At 34.3% G+C, this 17,818-nt stretch overlaps 1 long non-coding RNA gene across 1 annotated transcript in view; it reads left to right on the forward strand.

Annotated features, from left to right (window-relative positions):
- Nucleotides 1-1,058: 1,058 nt before the first annotated feature.
- The window catches only part of LOC134807987 (uncharacterized), a 65,187-nt gene continuing 48,427 nt past the window's right edge, over nucleotides 1,059-17,818 (forward strand). The window contains exons 1-2 of the long non-coding RNA XR_010149775.1: nucleotides 1,059-1,294; nucleotides 15,456-15,665. This is a non-coding gene — a long non-coding RNA (uncharacterized LOC134807987). The remainder of the gene's footprint in view (nucleotides 1,295-15,455; nucleotides 15,666-17,818) is intronic.

The raw sequence follows: 17,818 nt of genomic DNA on the forward strand, positions 1-17,818 counted from the left end.
GGAAGGACTTGGCCCATTTCTCAAGGTCTCTCAATGAACAGATTAGTTTTAGTTAACTTGAATCATTATGAAAGAAAGAGGCAAAAATATAGAGTGGTTTCTAGATACAGAATGGTGATCAAACATGAAGCAAATGGGTAAACTATCTCTTGTGTGTGTCTTTTTTTTACAATTGTAACCACAATTTAGGTAGCATGCACCCTTAAACTGTGGCATAGAATTTGTCTCATCTGTTAGAAGCATAGTCATCCATCTAGTTTTTACCTTGTACAAGATCATGCTCAGTAACATTCACTTTCCACGAAATGTTTCAGGGGAGAATTTTACCATTGATACTATCTATTACATCTAAAATAACAATCGTAAGAAAATTAAGATGTACTGTGTAAATAAATAACTTCCATGTGCTTTAGAACAGAAAATCCGTGGATTAGAAAAAAGCATTAACATGGTACATTAAATATATTTATGTGACCATCAGTGTCAAAATAGGAAAAAAATGACAACATTTCTGTGGGTAAATTTGACGCAATGTGTGGCACATGGTTTGTATTTACTGTAGTCAAATCTCCTGAAAGTAAAAAATAAAATTGCCAAAATCTTGAATGACATTTTCTGCAGTTAGTTGTACTCATGTGTTTTGAGATGAGAGAAGGTATTTTAGATCCCATTTATAAAATTCTATGTACATATTAAGGTACATTTAAGGGCATTTAATGTAATACTTTCTGTTATTTATTTTGGGAGAATGGAGGAATAGGATAATTAATACAGAATTTCTGTTTCCTACATGCAATAATATGTTATAAAATTAGTGATCAGAGTCAACAATATTGAGCATTGCATATATCCTCAGAGTTTATATCATCTCCTCATTTTACATTTGAGATGGCAAAACTGTGTTTTAATCCTGGGTACATATTCATGATAAGATTTATAATAGGCCATCTTTTATTGAGTATTATTATTATTTATAATATTTATAATAGGCCACCTTTTATTGAGTGTTATTATTATTATTTTGACTGCTTTATACTTTCTGACTTTTTTACAGATTAGTAATTCAGAAGGAACAAGGAAATTTAGTAACCTGCACATGTTTATACAACCATGTAATGTCTGAGCTAGACTATTTCACCCTGCGCCCATGTGACGCATGGCAGTTCATTCCATCACACCTTGGCTCTTCTCATGGTGATGTCTTTATACAGAAAGCAGAAAGGTGATCAGCCATTTTCCATGTTTACATAGATTGCTGTCTAAAGAAGAATTTGAAAGTAAGAAAAACTGTGAAGTAAGCAAATTTTTACTTTGTAGTTCTGATCTCTACCTTCTATGGCCATTTCAAGCCACATTTTCTGCATTTTTTTCTCCTACTGTAGTCATCCTGGTCCCATATGGAGGCTCTGGTGACCCAGGCTCCTTGACTTCATGGCATCATCATGATGAAATCTCTTGGCAATAACATTTAAGGCTTCCCTTTTATGGCTCCAAAAGAATGACTTTCTTGTTTAATTTCACCTTTTCTATGACAAGAGATTGTGGGGATTGCACTCCAATTTCTCCAAAGGGATAGTTGACAGACTAATCTTCAAACAAGGGCTCATATCTGTTACAGCTTTCCACAGGCATATTTATTCAACAGAGAAATGCAGTTATTTAAAAAATGGGGTAATCTTTTGATGACAGGCTCCTTGAGACCATAGCAAGCATTTAAGAGAAAGATTTGCAGGGAGGGGACATATTTATCAGACACCTCTGATCTTACTACATTAGCAAGCAAAGCTGATTTTGTTGTAGGTGTTTACTTGTTTGTTTGGTGTTTTGTTCCTAAACTGGTCTTGAGATCATTTTCATAAGACTGTTTATAAATTCCAGCCCTACCCTGAATGAGAATCCAAGGGATGTGGTTGTAGATGTTTACAGTGTATTTCACTGGCTTATTCTTAATTCCTAAATTTCTGACCTATAACCAAGTGTCTCTCTCACAGGAAACTTGTTTATATTGGAAGATGCCCTTGTGATTCTTTTTTTTTTTTAAGACGGAGTCTTGCTCTGTCACCCAGGCTGGAGTGCAGTGGCGTGATCTCGGCTCACTGCAAGCTCTACCTCCTGGGTTCACGCCATTCTCCTGCCTCAACCTCCCGAGTAGCTGGGACTACAGGTGCCTGGCTAATTTTTTGTATTTTTAGTAGAGGCAGGGTTTCACCATGTTAGCCAGGATGGTCTCGATCTCCTGACCTCATGATCCGCCCGACTCGGCCTCCCAAAGTGCTGGGATTACAGGCATGAGCCACCGTGCCTGGCCCACCCTTGTGATTATTATCTGATCTGTGTCCAGTTTATTCCTACCCTAACAGCCCCTCTCTAGGACAGCCCTTGACTGGGTAGAAGTGAGGTGTCAGTCAGGTGAGACACAGAGGAGACAACTCAACAAAACACATGAAATAACAGAAGCAGTTTATTACTTACAGCTTCCATAGAGAAGAGGGCAGCACCCTTCACAGAGCCAATGGGAAGGGGAAGCTCTTCAGCACATACACACTTAAGGGCAAGAGAGAGGTGGTGCAGGTACTCTGTGAACCTGGGTCTTTATTGGGGTCCAGAGTATTGCTTAGGTGAGTTTCTTGTGGGGAGTTCTAATTCATGAGTTTAAAACAAGCTCCTATGAGTTCTGTGGAGTCACACTGTGGCTGAGAAATGGTTACTGTAGCATATGTGGGCAGTCCATGTATGAGGTGGGGATAAGTGTGACAAATTCAAGTAGCTTGTATCTAGCTGCAACGTAGGGAGGTGGTCACTAGGAGGTGGTTGTATGAGACAAATGTCTGTACCAACCACTTTGAAAATCTGGGAGGAGGTGAAGAACTGGAAACCCTGTCAAGAGCAACTAATCACTGCTTCTGGGATAGAAAAGGTAAACCTATATTGAAAATGAGTGTCAAGACAACATACAGTTATGAAAATTCACTACAAAAGCTGTTTATTTTTAATATTAATGGCAAATCAATCTTATATACAATATTGTTTCCAAAGCAAATGATGATCAAAAGCAAAGTGTCTTAAGATAACAAGCAGCAGGTTAAAGTTGTTTAAATATGTATTTGATATTGCAGTATATCAAAATATATAATCAATAAGATCTTTTACTTACAGCTGTATCTGACAAATGGGTCAAAAGTAGAACAGGAAAAGAACACCATTTCCATTAGCATCAATTAAGAAAGATAAGAAGTGATTGGAAGGAAATAGGACTGTATTTTAATTTTAGGGAAGTAGCTTTATGGAACGATAAGGATGAAAATTCTTTCTCTTTTGTTTTTATAATTGACATTTTTAATTGCATAGTCTCATATTGATTTAACAACCTACAATTAATTTATTACACATAATTAATAATCTGGAGATAAAAATACTGTCATTATAAACCAGGTGACTGAAATTAGGCTGTCATGGTTAATGACTACTTCGAAGAAAAGAAACATAAATTCTGGAGTAGTCTGCAAGAAAGTGATTCTCAGTTACAGGTGCTCTATCCAAGAAAATTTAAAGCAGACTCTCTGGTCATGGACCTCAACACTGATTTTTTTTTAAAGGTTTCCAAGTTGATTGTAATGGGATGTCACAGTTGTCAAACTGGTCTAGAATTTTTTTAGATGATAGGATATGTAGAAGGATTGACCGAGAGCTAGAACTTATTGCTTGGTAACTTATTTTCAGATATTTTCCTAGTCCTTGACATATAGGAGGATTGTATGTTGAATTGAATCAACACTAACTGACACTTCAGTCAACAAAATAGGAATAGAGACATTCAGGATCATAATTGTACCTTATTCCTTGTCCCGGCTTGAGTGAATCCTGAAGCATTGTGTGAAAAAAGAGGTGCCATAAGAATGCCTAGAATTCCAAATTAGCTCACAAAATGTTAACCATCTATTCACTTTTGCATGCCTGAAAAATAAACCTTCATAATGTTCAACCTCTGAGATTTAGGTGTTTTTTGCTAATGCGACATCAACAGTCTATCCTGACTGATACATGGCTCCAGGTGTCCTTAACTCTCTTCCTCCAAACTTCTTTTTTTCTTTTCTACAATTATAATAGAGAGTGGTTTTCTTATCTCCAAGAGCAATCTGTCAGTTTTTACACTGTAAGTTACATGATGGAAAGGAGATTTTCTTCTTTTTACTTTTTTGTTTTGTTTCTTTGTTTCACTTATATATACCAAATATTGGGGCAGAATTGGATCTCACTAAATATTTTTGAGCAAATGAATCTTTTTTGCCTCTCCCTTCATATCCTCAGGAATTTATCTCTTTCATTAGCATTTGAAATTGATATACGTCTTTCACCCAAGCTGTTACACCATTTCTTTCCTCCATTTATAGCTAGATGCAGATGTCAGGTCTTTATCTTTCACTATTTTTACAACCCATTAAAAACTGACTTCCATCCCCTATCACTGTATTAAACTTTAAAACGCATATCAGTAATGACTTCCTTATCTCTAAAATCAATGGGCACTTTGTTCAGTCATGTCTTTTTTGGTCTTTACCATCAGCAATCACTACTAACAGTCACCCTTGAAACATTCTCTAGATTTGACTGCCAGGGTACTAGCCTAGTTATCATCCTCACCCTCTGGAGGCAATCCTCTTCTTCATTTCCAGGTGTCTTCTTCTCTACCAGTCATTAAATGTCAGAATTCCTCAAAATTCAGCTCCCAGCTTTCCTCTCTTTCCAGGTTATATTCTCTTAACAGGAAATTATCCTATAGCAATTGCTTCAAAATTCATTTTTCCAGGCTACATCTCTCCATGGAGCTCAATATTTACATACTCAGTCATTCGCCCAATGTTTATTGAACTTTGGTTATGTGACAAATACTATCATAAGCATTGGAAGTACACAAAAATAAGACTTTTAATGGTGTCTAGAGTATTGTGGAAGAAACTGAAGCTTGTTTCAGCTGTGAATATTACATTCATGATGTGATTACTTGTGTTATCCTTCCTTCATTGGATATAAGTGCCTCAAAAACAGAGATTATATCTGATTTTTTTATTATTTTCACTTCTCAGCACAATGCCTGGTAGAAACTCAATGAATATTTGTTGAGTGAATGAATAACTGAATGAGTGACTGAGTGTATAAATAGCTCATACTCCTATTTTATGTTAGAGACTAATTTTGTTTTGTTTTTCTGCCTCATAATCTATTGCATCCTTTTTTATTTGCTATTCAATTATACAGATGCATAAACTAAGAATACAAATAATTTTAAGTCCTACCTAAGTTCTAAATAGAGTAATATATTCAAAGTATAAACCAAATGATATTCAGATATAAAAAAAGATAAAGGCCAGCATTAATATTAAAGGTAAAAATTGTAGAAGGCCTTTTGATCCTTTTATCTGAGAATTCCAATGGGCTTTATGAGTATTTTTAATTGTTTCTATTTCTGTTAAGTGAAAACACTTATTTGGAAATGACTACAAGAGAGTTGAGGCTGAAATTTATGTGTTCCAACTTCACACAGCATAGCACGCCTCTAATGTATGTGAAATATCCTCTAAATGTTAGTTCTACTTAGATATGAAAGGCAAGCATACTGGTTTTCAGAAGATAGGCATTTTCATGTTAAAATTGTGTTGCTGTCCTGCGTGTCCCTGTGAAGAGACCACCAAACGGGCTTTGTGTGAGCAATAAAGCTTTTTAATCACCTGGGTGCAGGCCAACTGAGTCCCAAAAAGGAGTCAGCAAAGGGAGACAGGGATGGGGCAGTTTTATAGGATTTGGGTAGGTAGTGGAAAATTACAGTCAAAGGGGGTTGTTCTCTGGCAGGCAGGGGCGGGGGTCACATGGTGCTCGGTGGGGGAGCTTCTGAGACTCATTGTCCAGGAGAAGGAATTTCAAAAGGCAGTGTCATCAGTTAAGGCAGGAACTGGCCATTTTCACTTCTTTTGTGGTTCTTCAGTTGCCTCAGGCCATCTGGATGTATACGTGCAGGCTTGGGCTCAGGGGCCTGACAGTTGCAACTAATTAAAAGAATGTGTGCCAGACTATGTTCCATTTTTCTGAACACAAAGACAGCACCACTACATGTGCTGTGTAGGTTTTGCACCTCAAAGAGCCATTTGGCCAAGAGGGCAAGTGTGTGTTGAAATGTTCATTGAATATATGGGAAGGTGTCTGATTTCCAAAGTCTCACTAAATTTTAAGAGCTCCTCCTAAAGAGGAGATTTATCTTAGTTTCTGACCCTACAATTGAGTTAAAAATCCCTGAAAGGGCCTAACTAATTGTGTGTCCAGCATATCTAGGGGTCCCCAAGGTATAGGAAAGCCAGTAATGAGAACTGCTATATATCAGAGTGCAGCTATTATAACACACCCTAGTCTAGAGGATACCCATGAGTAGATTTTAAGGGTTCATGAAATTCCAAGAGAAAGCTGAGGCCTCCCTGGTGCCTGAAAATGTGAACTGACATTATGGCCACAGCTGGCCCTCTACTTGAAGATTCTTGACACACAGTCTGGGAAGCTTTTATGTCACCTGTGGGTTCCATGAATAAACATTTTTTGTAAAGGGTTTTAATAGTAAAATATTTTTTGTTTTGGAGTGCTGTCAAAATAGTATTTGTATTTCAGACTCAATATTTAAACCTAGATTTACATGTATACCACACTGGCAATCTGTCTTATCTTGTCCTTGGAGTCTTCAGGCAGAGTTTGTATGTAACTTAAGAAAGGTGGAAATCAGTAAAGAAAACAACATTTTAACAAATCCAGTCAAAGAAATTGTTGTTCTTGAAATTATTTGGCCTTTTACCAAAAGCAAGATATTATCAGATAATCAGTATCATTTACTCTTTATGAACTGGCATTTACCTTTTGAAGAAGAGCTCAATTACATGAGGAAAAAATGTATTCTCTACAGAAAAAAATAAGGATAGTAATCAACTTAGAAGGCTGATTTTAAAGAATTTCAACAATTCAACTTAATGATTCTTGAATGGTAATATTTGCCAATGATGATTATTATATATATATTTTTCCTATTTGGAAAGTTAGTAGCACTTTTCTTAAAATTAGACCTTCCTATACAATTGTAAAACCACACACTCACATTCAATACAGTATATAATATACTACTTTGTCCATAAGCCTTTCACTAAAAAGTTTCTATTTACTTTTTGAAAGATGAAAAATTTTTGTTAATATCTTCACAATGTTGTGCAACCATCACCACAGTCAATTTTGGAACATTTTCATCACTGCAAAAAGAAAGTCCGTAGCCATTACCAGTCATTTCTTATTTCACCACAAATCCCACAGCCCGAGGCAATGGCTAATCTATTTTCTGTCTCTGTAGTTTTGTCTATTGTGGACATTTCATATGAATGGAATCGTGCAATATGTGGTCTTTTGTGATTGGTTTCTTTCCCTTAGTGTAACGTTTTCACGATTTAGCCATGTTGTAGTATCTATCAGTGCTTTATTTCTATTAATTGCCAAATAATATTCCACTGTATGGATATAACATATTTTATAGTTGATCAACATTTTAGTTGTTTGCACTTTTGGACTATTATGAATAATACTGCTATAAACATTAGGGTACTAGTTTTTGTGTGGGTATATACCTAGGACTAGAACTGCAGGGTAATATAGTAACTCTATATTTAACATATTTAGGCACTGCCAGATAGTTTTCCAAAGCGTCTCTACTATTTCACATTTCCACGAGCAGTGTATGAAAATTCCAATTTCTCCATATCCTCATGAACATTAGTTTTTATGTCTTTTTGTTATAACTGTACTAGTAGTGTGCATTTTACAGTTACACATTTTATAGTTATTTTACATGCATTTTATACACACAAAATAACTATCCATTTTATAGTTTTAAAAAATGTATGGCTAATTATTTTATTTTAGCTATTATAACTATAATTGTTTTGTTTTATTTTCAGATTATTGGTAGTGTAGAGCAATATGATTTTTCTATATTGATCTTGCATTATACTACTTCTCTGAACTCATTTATTAGTTCTCATAGTGTTTTTAGTGGATTACTTAAGATTTTCTATATACAAAACCATATCATCTGTAAATAGAGTTAGTTTTCTTTCTTCTCAGTATGGATTTATTTTATTTTATTGCCTAATTGCCCTGGCTAAAACCTCCAGTAATATGTTGAATAAAACTGGCAAGAGCAGATATCCTTGTTTTTCCTGATGTTAGGGAGTAAGCATTCAATCCTACACCATTAACTATGCTTTCAACTGTTTAGTTTTTAAAAAATCCACAGCTGCCCTATAAGGTTGGATAACTTCCAGTCTATTTCCAGTTGGTTGAGTGTTTCTATTATAAGAGTGTGTTCATGTTGATTGAGTGTTTTTATTATGAAGGTGAATTTTATCACGAAGGTTGAAGTGTTTTGTCAAATGCTTTTTCTGCATATATTGAAATGACTATGCATTTTTAATCTTTTGTTCTATTGATAAGGTATATTATGTTAATCGATTTTAGATATTAATCCAATATTGCATTTCTGGGATAAATCCTATTTCTTCATAATGTGTAATCCTTTTTATGTTGTTAGGTTTAATTTACTAGTATTTCCTTGAGAATTTTGAGTGCATATTTGTAAAATATATTGATCTGTAATTTTCTTGTGATTGTTTTGGCTGATTTTGATATGAGAGCTATACTGGCCTCACAGAATAAGCTAGGAAGTGTTCGCTCCTCTCGTATGTTTTGGAACTATTTGTGAAGACTTGGTAAAAATTTTTCTTTAAATATTTGACATAATTTGCCAGTGAACCCATCTGGGCCTGAGTTTGTGTTTGGGAAGTTTCAAAATAATTGATTTAAACTTTTTAGATACCCTTTGGTCAACCTAGTTAAGATTTGTAAATTTCTAAAAAAAAAATTCTTTTTTTTTGAGACGGAGTCTCGCTGTGTTGCCCAGGCTGGAGTGCAGTGGTGCGATCTCGGCTCACTGCAAACTCCACCTCCCGGGTTCACGCCATTCTCCTGCCTCAGCCTCCCGAGTAGCTGGGGGAAAAAAATCTTTTCAAAGAGCAAACTTTGGTTTTCTTGATTTTCTTCATTACTTTTCTAATCTCTTCTTCGTCAGTTTTTGCTCTAATCTTTATTTCTTTCCTTCTTCTTGCTTTGGTCTGAATTCGCTCATCTTTCCTCATTGTCATAAGGTAGAAACTTAGGATATTGTTTTGAGGTCCTTCTTTGTTTATAGTGTTAGAATTCATAGCTATAAATTTCTCACTAACCACTGCTTTAGCTACATTCCATGGTGTATGGTGTCTTCATTTTAATTCACCTCATATGTTTTCTAATTTGCCTTATAATTGGATATCTAGGTGTATTTTTTTTTTTTTTTTGCTTATTATTGAATTTTCCCAAGGCTTTTTGTTATTGAATTTTAGTTTCACTCCATTCTTGTCAGGGCACTTACTTTGTATGATTTCAATCCTTTTAAATTTAGTGAGGGTTGTCTTATGGCCTAACATGTAAATCTGTGCTGGAGAACGTCCCACGTGCCCTTGAGAAAAATATGCATTGTGTTATTGGTATCTGGAATATTCTATTGATATCTCTTCAGTCTAACGGATCGATAGCGTTCAAGTTTTCTCTTTCCTTATTGACCTTCTGCTTAGCTGCTGTAGGCATTACTGAAAGTGAACTATTGAAGTCTCTCCATTATTTTGAATTGTTTCTCCTTTTAGTTTTAAGTTTTTGCTTCACATATTTGGGAGCTCTGTTGTTAGGTGCATATATTTTAAAAATTGTTATGTTTTCCTAATGGATTGTCCTTTTAAAAATTGTAAAATATTCTCTTTACCTTCAGTAAATTTTTCTTGTTTTAAAGTCTATTTTTGCCTGACGTTTTAGTATATTAGCCCCTCCAGATTTCTTATGGTTGCTATGGTGAGTCATTTTCCAACCATTTACTTTCAATCTATTCATATCTTTGAATCTAAAGTGTGTCACCTATAAACAACAGTAGTTGAGTGATGTTTTTATTTTGATTATAGTGTTCATTCCCTTCACATGTACCATAAATACTGATAAAGTTGGATTTAAATCTGTCATTTTATGTAAATCTCATGTCATTTTCATGTGTCTATTCCTCCTTTACTGTTTTTTAAATCAATTGAATATTTTCTAGTGTAACATTTAAATAGCTTCTAATGACTTTTTTACTCTTTTCTGAATTTTTTAGCAGCTGCACTAGAGCTTATCATATATCTTACCTTATAAGAATGTACATCACTTTTATACTAACAGTTCTAGTGAAACAGAAATGTTCCTTCTACATAGCTCTATTTTATCTTCCTCCTTGTTTTTCTATTAACATGTAACATACATCTATATATGTTGCTAATGTAATGATATGTTGTTATAATTATTACTTTGTATAATTTCATGTCTATTAGGAATGCTGGGTATGATTTGATGATGTTATCCTACTTGGAGTTTGTTGAATTTCTTAGATATTTAGATTAATGTTTTTCATCAAATTTGGGCCTTTTTCAGTCATTTTTATGCTAGTATTTCCCCTTTCTAACTCGACTTTCCTTCTGATACTCTCTCATTGTGCATGTGTTGGTGTTCTTAATGGTATCCCACATTTTTCTGAAGCTTTTTACATTTTTCTTCATTCTTTTTCCCTCTGTCCTTAAAATTGCACAATATCTATTGATTTAACTTCCCTGATTCTGTCATCTGCCAGTTCAAATATATTGCCGATTTTCTCTAATGAACTTCCCCTTTGGGTTGCTGTACTTTTCAATTTAGCTTTTATATTTTTTCTATCATGTATATATCTCTACTGATATTCTCTATTTGGTGTAACATTGTCTTCATATCTACCTTTACTTTTTAAAGTCAGATTTTCTTTTACTTCTTTGAACATAGTTATGATGACCACTTTGGAGCTTTTGTCAGTTAGCTATGACATCTAGGCCCTCTCCCAGTTTCTATTGCCTGCTCTTTTCACTGCATGTGAAGAAATATCTTCCTGTTTCTTTACATGTGTCCTAGTTTTTTTTTTTTCCTGAAAACTGGATATTTTATTAATATATTTGAACACCTTGAGCTACTGAGTCCTTTTTTTATCTCTGGGATTCATTATGTTGTCATTTACCTATTTATTTTAAAATTTGGTATATTCATTTCCTATTGTTCTATAATAGATTACTACAAATATGTTGAATTAAAATGAATTTGTGGTCTGTTTGGAGGTCAGTAGTCCAACATGGTTTTCAGTGGGATAAAATCAAGGAGACATTTTATGTCACCCAAGGTAGGTTACCTTCTTTCTGGAGGATTCAAGAATCAATTTCCTTGACTTTTCCTGATTCTATATTTGGCTTACATTTTTTTTGTTTGTTTGGCTTATGGCCCCCTTCCATTTTCGTTTAATAGATAGTCAAGTCTTTCCTGTGTTGCATCACGATGACACTAAATTTACTGTCTCCCTCTTTGATTTTATAGGGACCGTTGTAATTACCTTGGGCCCATCTAAATAATCAGGAGACTCTCCCATTTCAAAGTTAACTAATCAGCAACCTTAACTCTATATTTAAAAATAAACTGCTTTTGAAATTTAACAAAACATTAAATTTCTGGCAATTAGGATGTGGACATCTTTAGAGGGACCCTTATTCTGCCTACCATGCTTGACTATAGTTTTTGGGGAAGTGTATTCTCACACGGTGTGAAGTCTCTAATATCATTCCCCAGAGGCAGCAGCTTTAGGCATGTGCGCAATTACCCCGGATGATTTTATTTTGCATATTGAAAAACAGTAGTACATATATATCAAGAAACCTGTCAAATGTCATATAGTATTTATCAGGAGAGTTTAGACCAAAAACTAGTTAGTTTAAGCCTCCGTTAAGTGCAAATTTTTCTCCATCAATCTGTATTCAAATTAATTCCGAATGAGCACTATAATGATGGTGGATATAGATTCATCTTTCTACATAAAGAGAATAGTGTTTGTAATATTAATCTGCATATGTGGGCACATGTACTCATTAGGCAAGGGCCTATGACAGCTAAATCTATTCACATTCCAAATCATAAAATGTATCTTTCTAAAGAAAACTTTTTCACTGTGTTGGGCACTATTGGCAGACAAGTTAATTTAGAAGTAATTTACAAAAAGCCGAAAAGTTAAATTTATAGCTGTTTGCTTTGAACACAATGTGTTCTGAATATATTCCAAGAACTGTGATGTCATCACAAACTTACGGAGGTAATAAATGTGGATATTATAAGGGCTATCAGAATATGACTAGTTCCCTTGAAAATAAGAGAAAAGAGATCAAGTTACAAGACACTAATTACATTGAGGGTGCTGATTTGTCATGACCAGAAACCCTAATGTTGAGCAGTTATTGAATAGCTGTTTTTTTGTAATTTATTGGATATATAGGCACCTTTATAAATGTTCATACCCTTTTTATATGAAATCTATCTGTGAATTTTTGCACTATTGAATTGTAAAAATTGGAATTTTTCCCGAGTTATTAAGTACCAAGCTGTATTTTCTCGGTTAGCCTTAAAAGCAATATATTCTAAATATTTGTTAATTTTATAAAAATAAACTTTTAAATAGTTTTTATCCAGTACTAAGAAACAGATAACTTTTCAAGTACTGCACTACTTATTAGGAACTAGCTTTACAGCAATTGAATGTGCTCATAAATTAAAAAATAGAACACACATATCTAGATCAAGTAGTATAAAAAGATTAAGTTAATAAATCAAGAGTATCAATAACAAGATCTGATATATGAAGTGAAAGAAAATATAAGATAGCACCAAAGGAGGATAAATCTATTTAGAGATAGAATATAAATGAGATGAAGTGACAAAAAGGAAAGGTGAAATGGTCAAATTGTTCAAGATGAAAGATGATATAAAGAATAACAGCCCAACAGTCACATAAATTTACAAGAGAGCAGAGAGAAGACCACTATTGTAGAAGTCTTAGCTTGATTGAAATCTCTTGAATACTTTAACCACAAAAGTTGTTCATTAACAATATTAGTGCCTACCTAGTTCTTGCAGTTGATATTTTCATAGCTAAAAGAGCTATTGAAATAGTAAAAGGTTATCATTGTTTTGATTTTCATTGCAAGGGTCAAAAGTTTTCAAGTGGAGCCTGAGGATGTACTGAAATGCTAATGATTTTGCTAGATGTCTAGAACTTTATAAGATGATGTGTAGGATGTCACCTTTCTTCAGATTTGCTGCCTCTTAACTTGAAAATAATATCTGCCTATCAAAATAATAATTTCAGTGAAGAATATCGAGCGGAAAGACAAAATGTGCTTAGTTATTACAACTCCAAAGCTTGCTTTCTTCTGGGGATACTGAGTGTAAGAAAAGAAAATTCCTATATTTAGTATATTTGGTTTAAATGATTTGTGGGGAGTGGGGAAAGTTATGTAACGTCTGTCTTACCTTATGCATGATTCTATCATTTATGTTACAAAGTCAGAGATAGTCAAAATAATGGGTAAGCATGGCTGTCTGGCACAAAGATAAAGGTCAACAAAATACCCCCATGGTTTAAATTCCATGCAGAAAGCCAAGGAGGCTTTCACTTAATTTGGCGTATTTCAATTTGCACTAAGCTGTAGATCTCTCAAAGATGAGCAGCCTCTTTGTATCAACTGAATGATTGATAGGAAAGTTGCTTCATTCGGTACAAACTTTAAAAAGGAACTATTTTCTCCTGAAGGCTATCTTTGTAGATTACTTGTTTTGTTGTTAAAGCCTTAATTTGTAACTGCTAACATCTATTTTACCATCAACATTTTTACAGGAAGCACCATTAATGAGTAGTTTTGCATAACGTATCAGTCTACTGAAAACACACCAATGGGTAAAACTATTGAAGGAATCCTACTAGCTGACTAAAGTTATTGCTATGGTCTGAATGTGTGTGTCCCCCCGACCACACACCAAATTCAGATGTTGGAAACTAATACCCAGTGTGATATGATTAAAAGGTTTGGCCTTAGGAAGGTGATTAAATTGTAAAAGCTCCAGTCTCATGAATGGATTAATGTATGCTATGGTTTGAATGTGTCCCCTTCAAAATTCATGTTGAAACTTAATTCCCATTGTAATGATATTAAGAAGTGGGGCCTGAAGGAGGTAGGTAGGCCATGGGGGCTTTGCTTTCATGAATGAATTAGTGCCTTATAAAAGGGATGGAGTGGGAAAGCTTGCTTCTTCTGCTCTTTTGTCATGTGAGGACACAGTGTCTGTCTGTCCTCTTTTGCCCTTTCTGTTTCTTCTGCCATGTGAGGACACCCAGACAGTGCCATCTATGAGAAATGGGCTTTCACCAGAAACTGAACTTGCTGGTGACTTGGTCTTGGACATCCCAGTCTCCAGAACTGTGAGAAATAAATTTCTGTTGTTTATAAATTACCCAGTCTCAACAATTTTGTTAAAGCAGCACACTATAGACTAAGACAGTGCCCTTATAAAAGAGGCTCAAGGGAGATGCTCAGCCCCTTCCTCCCTTCTGCCATATGAGGATGCAACAAAAAGGTACCATCTTTGAAGCAGAGTCCTCATCAAACACCAGATTTGTTTGTGTCTTGATCTAGACTTCCCAGCCTCAGGACTGTTAGTAATAAATTTCCATAATTTATAAATTGCCCAGTTTAAGGTGTTGTTGTTGTTGTTGTTGTTGTTGTTGTTGTTGTAGCAGCCCAAACAAACAAAGGTAGTTATTACTTAGCTATGGGGAATATTATCATTCATCCAGGATCTAAGTAAATAAAGATTCAGATTAGGACAACACCACTCTCACTTCATGAACTAGTTATGCTGATAAGGGTAACTGGTTTAACAGTTGAAGGCAAAATAATCGTCAGAGACAGCTATTTTGTATCATCTTATGACTAACACTGACACATTTTATCAAATCTTTAATATCAGATATAGAAGATACCTTAGAGATCATCTAATCAAATTGGTGTACAATTTGTTATAGGCCCTACTTTTTAGAAATTAATCAGTTATCTGAATTTGTCAATAAATTAGTTTTATTAAAGTAAAGCTAATTCAAGATTAATTGGGTAACATAATTCTCACTCATGGCATAGACTTGTTTGAATGATAGAGGATAGAAACTTACATTTAACCTGGGAGAAACTGGCTGGTAGTTCATAAGAAAGTAAATACCACCAAAGGCAGTGGGAAAACATTTAAGACCGGCTGACTTGGAACATGTCCAGGGAATTTCTTCAATAAGCAAATAACTTAAATAACACTGGAATTTCAAGACTCTATCTTCTCCCACACCACTCTCCATTGTGTCTCTACATCTTTGGAATTCAGAAAATAAATGAGTGGAAGTGGGCATGGAGCATTTTAATCTTGTTTCATTTCAGATCCTTCTGTTGGTCATCTAAAGAAATGCTGTGGCAGCCACAATACCAAGATGTGGCAGAACAGTGAGCTGATATGGAGCTATTGCAAACCAAGCGAGTAAAAGAAATAGCCTGTGAATTCTAGCCTCTAGCTGTGGAATTTTGACCTAAATAATACTGAGGAAGAAGATAGCCAAGCATGGTGTACTATGCAGTGCTTGGAACCTGAAGGTAAGGCTCCATGTGAGCAGGTGGATTCAGTTTACTGATAATCAGAGGAGATGAGTCATATCCAGGAAACGACCCATAATCCAAAAACAACAGGATTTCTAGATAGACGATCCATTTGGAATGCTATAAATGAAATGCTGCCTCACACTAAATGAAAACATGTGAAATAAACAAATGGATTTAAGAAGTCAATAAAAAATAGAACTATGAAAGAATTATAAGGAGAGGCTAATAATTTTTATCTTACACAGACTCCTATATTACTGGATTACTTTCTAATAATAAGCATATATCAGATTTTATTAAAAATTCAAATAATTTAAAACTAAAATTGTGTGAAAAAAAATCATTGCTGGTGTCATCATGAACAGCAGCATCTTACTTTCCAAGTGGAAATATTCAAATATCTGTGACAAGTAGATATTGCTTGTATTATGCATTTGTTAGTCTTATTTATAAATGTAGACGTTAAACCTTACCAAGAAACATAATTTCAAATAATTTATATTTAAATCTCCATTTTATGAACCTACTTCAAACAAACTTAGTCTATAATAAAAATGTCAAGGATATAGCCATTCAGAACAGGACATTCCCAGGATACCAGTTAGAAGCATTTTCACACAATGCAAGAGCAAAACTCTTGTTAATAGGGTGCTGTAATTACAAGATGACTTGCAACACAAAAGAACACTAGATTAATTCTTTTAGAAGGGCAAGCCTGTGGCTCAGCCTATGAATGACACTTCTATTTCCCTTAGATAACCTTTTAAATATAAATATCAAGCAACATTAATATCAATGCTGCTGTTCTTTAAACACCATTTTTTAATAGTCATGGTTATAAATGTGGAATGTTGAGATGTACATAAGATTAAACTTTGCAACATTGGACGTATCAGAATCTAATAATTATACAAATGTAATCCTTCGGAGTTCAGAAAAGGAAGTAAATGCATTTCCTCCAGTTTTTTGTTAATGGGAAAGATCTAACAAGTATAAAAATTATAAATGAGCTTAGAGAAAAGTTGGATGAAATAGGACAGTTTGGGAGAGTGTTAATCTTTATATAGAATAAGTCCACAAAAGAATGATCGTATCTATAATTCATAAAGATAACTTTATGTATTTAATGCAGAGTGAAGGTCTGAGGGCAATTTGAACCCATATCTTCTGGGGGAATTTTTAAATTAAAATTAGCCTGTGTAATCACCACATCATCATAATATTTGTAAAATTAACATGGAATGAAAAATAAATTGGTATAGATACATAGATTTCTTAATGGTGGCTCTACTTTTAAAATAACTTCAGTTTAGAGAAATCACCTAATATACATTTGCATCCTTGATTGTCAGCTTAGAGCCAGACATGTAGCAAGCATTTAATAAAAATTGACTCAGAGACTAAGGTAATACAAACAGACTATACCAGTATTCCCATGTATTTTTAATAGCTGAAAAAAAGACCCAATTTTTCATATATATAATTAGCTAGATTTAGATTTTTTTAATTTACAAGCAATTGTATGTATTATGATATACATGATGTCATGATGTTTGATATGTATGTACATTCTGTAATGAGAAAATCAAGCCATTGAGCATATGCATCATGTCACATATGTATTTTTTTGTGGTGAGAACACTTATAATCTACTCTCTTAGCAATGTTTAAGAATACTATATGTTGTTATTAACTATAGTAGCCATGAGGTACACTAGATCTCTTAGACTTATTCTTTTTATCTAACTGAAATTGTTTGGTCTTTGACCAACATCTCCACATCCTCCCCACTCCTCCCAGCACCTGGAGACAACCATATTACTCTTGGGTTATATTATGGTGACTTTAAATCCACATGAGAGAGATCGTGCAATACTTGTCTTTCTGTGCTGGGCTTATTTCTCCTATCATAATGTCCTCCAGGTTTATCCATGTTGTTGGAAATGACAAGATTTTCTTCTTTTCGTAAAGCTGAAGAATATTACATTGTATATATCCACCACATAAAAAAAACTATTCATCCATTGAAGAACATTTAAATTCATTACAAATCTTACCTATTGTAAATAATGCCACAATGAACATGGGAGTACCATTATCTCTTCAACATACTGATTTCATTTACTTTGGATACATGCCCAGTAGTG

Source organism: Pan troglodytes, chromosome 13, assembly GCF_028858775.2.
Source record: "Pan troglodytes isolate AG18354 chromosome 13, NHGRI_mPanTro3-v2.0_pri, whole genome shotgun sequence".
Lineage (NCBI taxonomy): Eukaryota > Metazoa > Chordata > Mammalia > Primates > Hominidae > Pan > Pan troglodytes.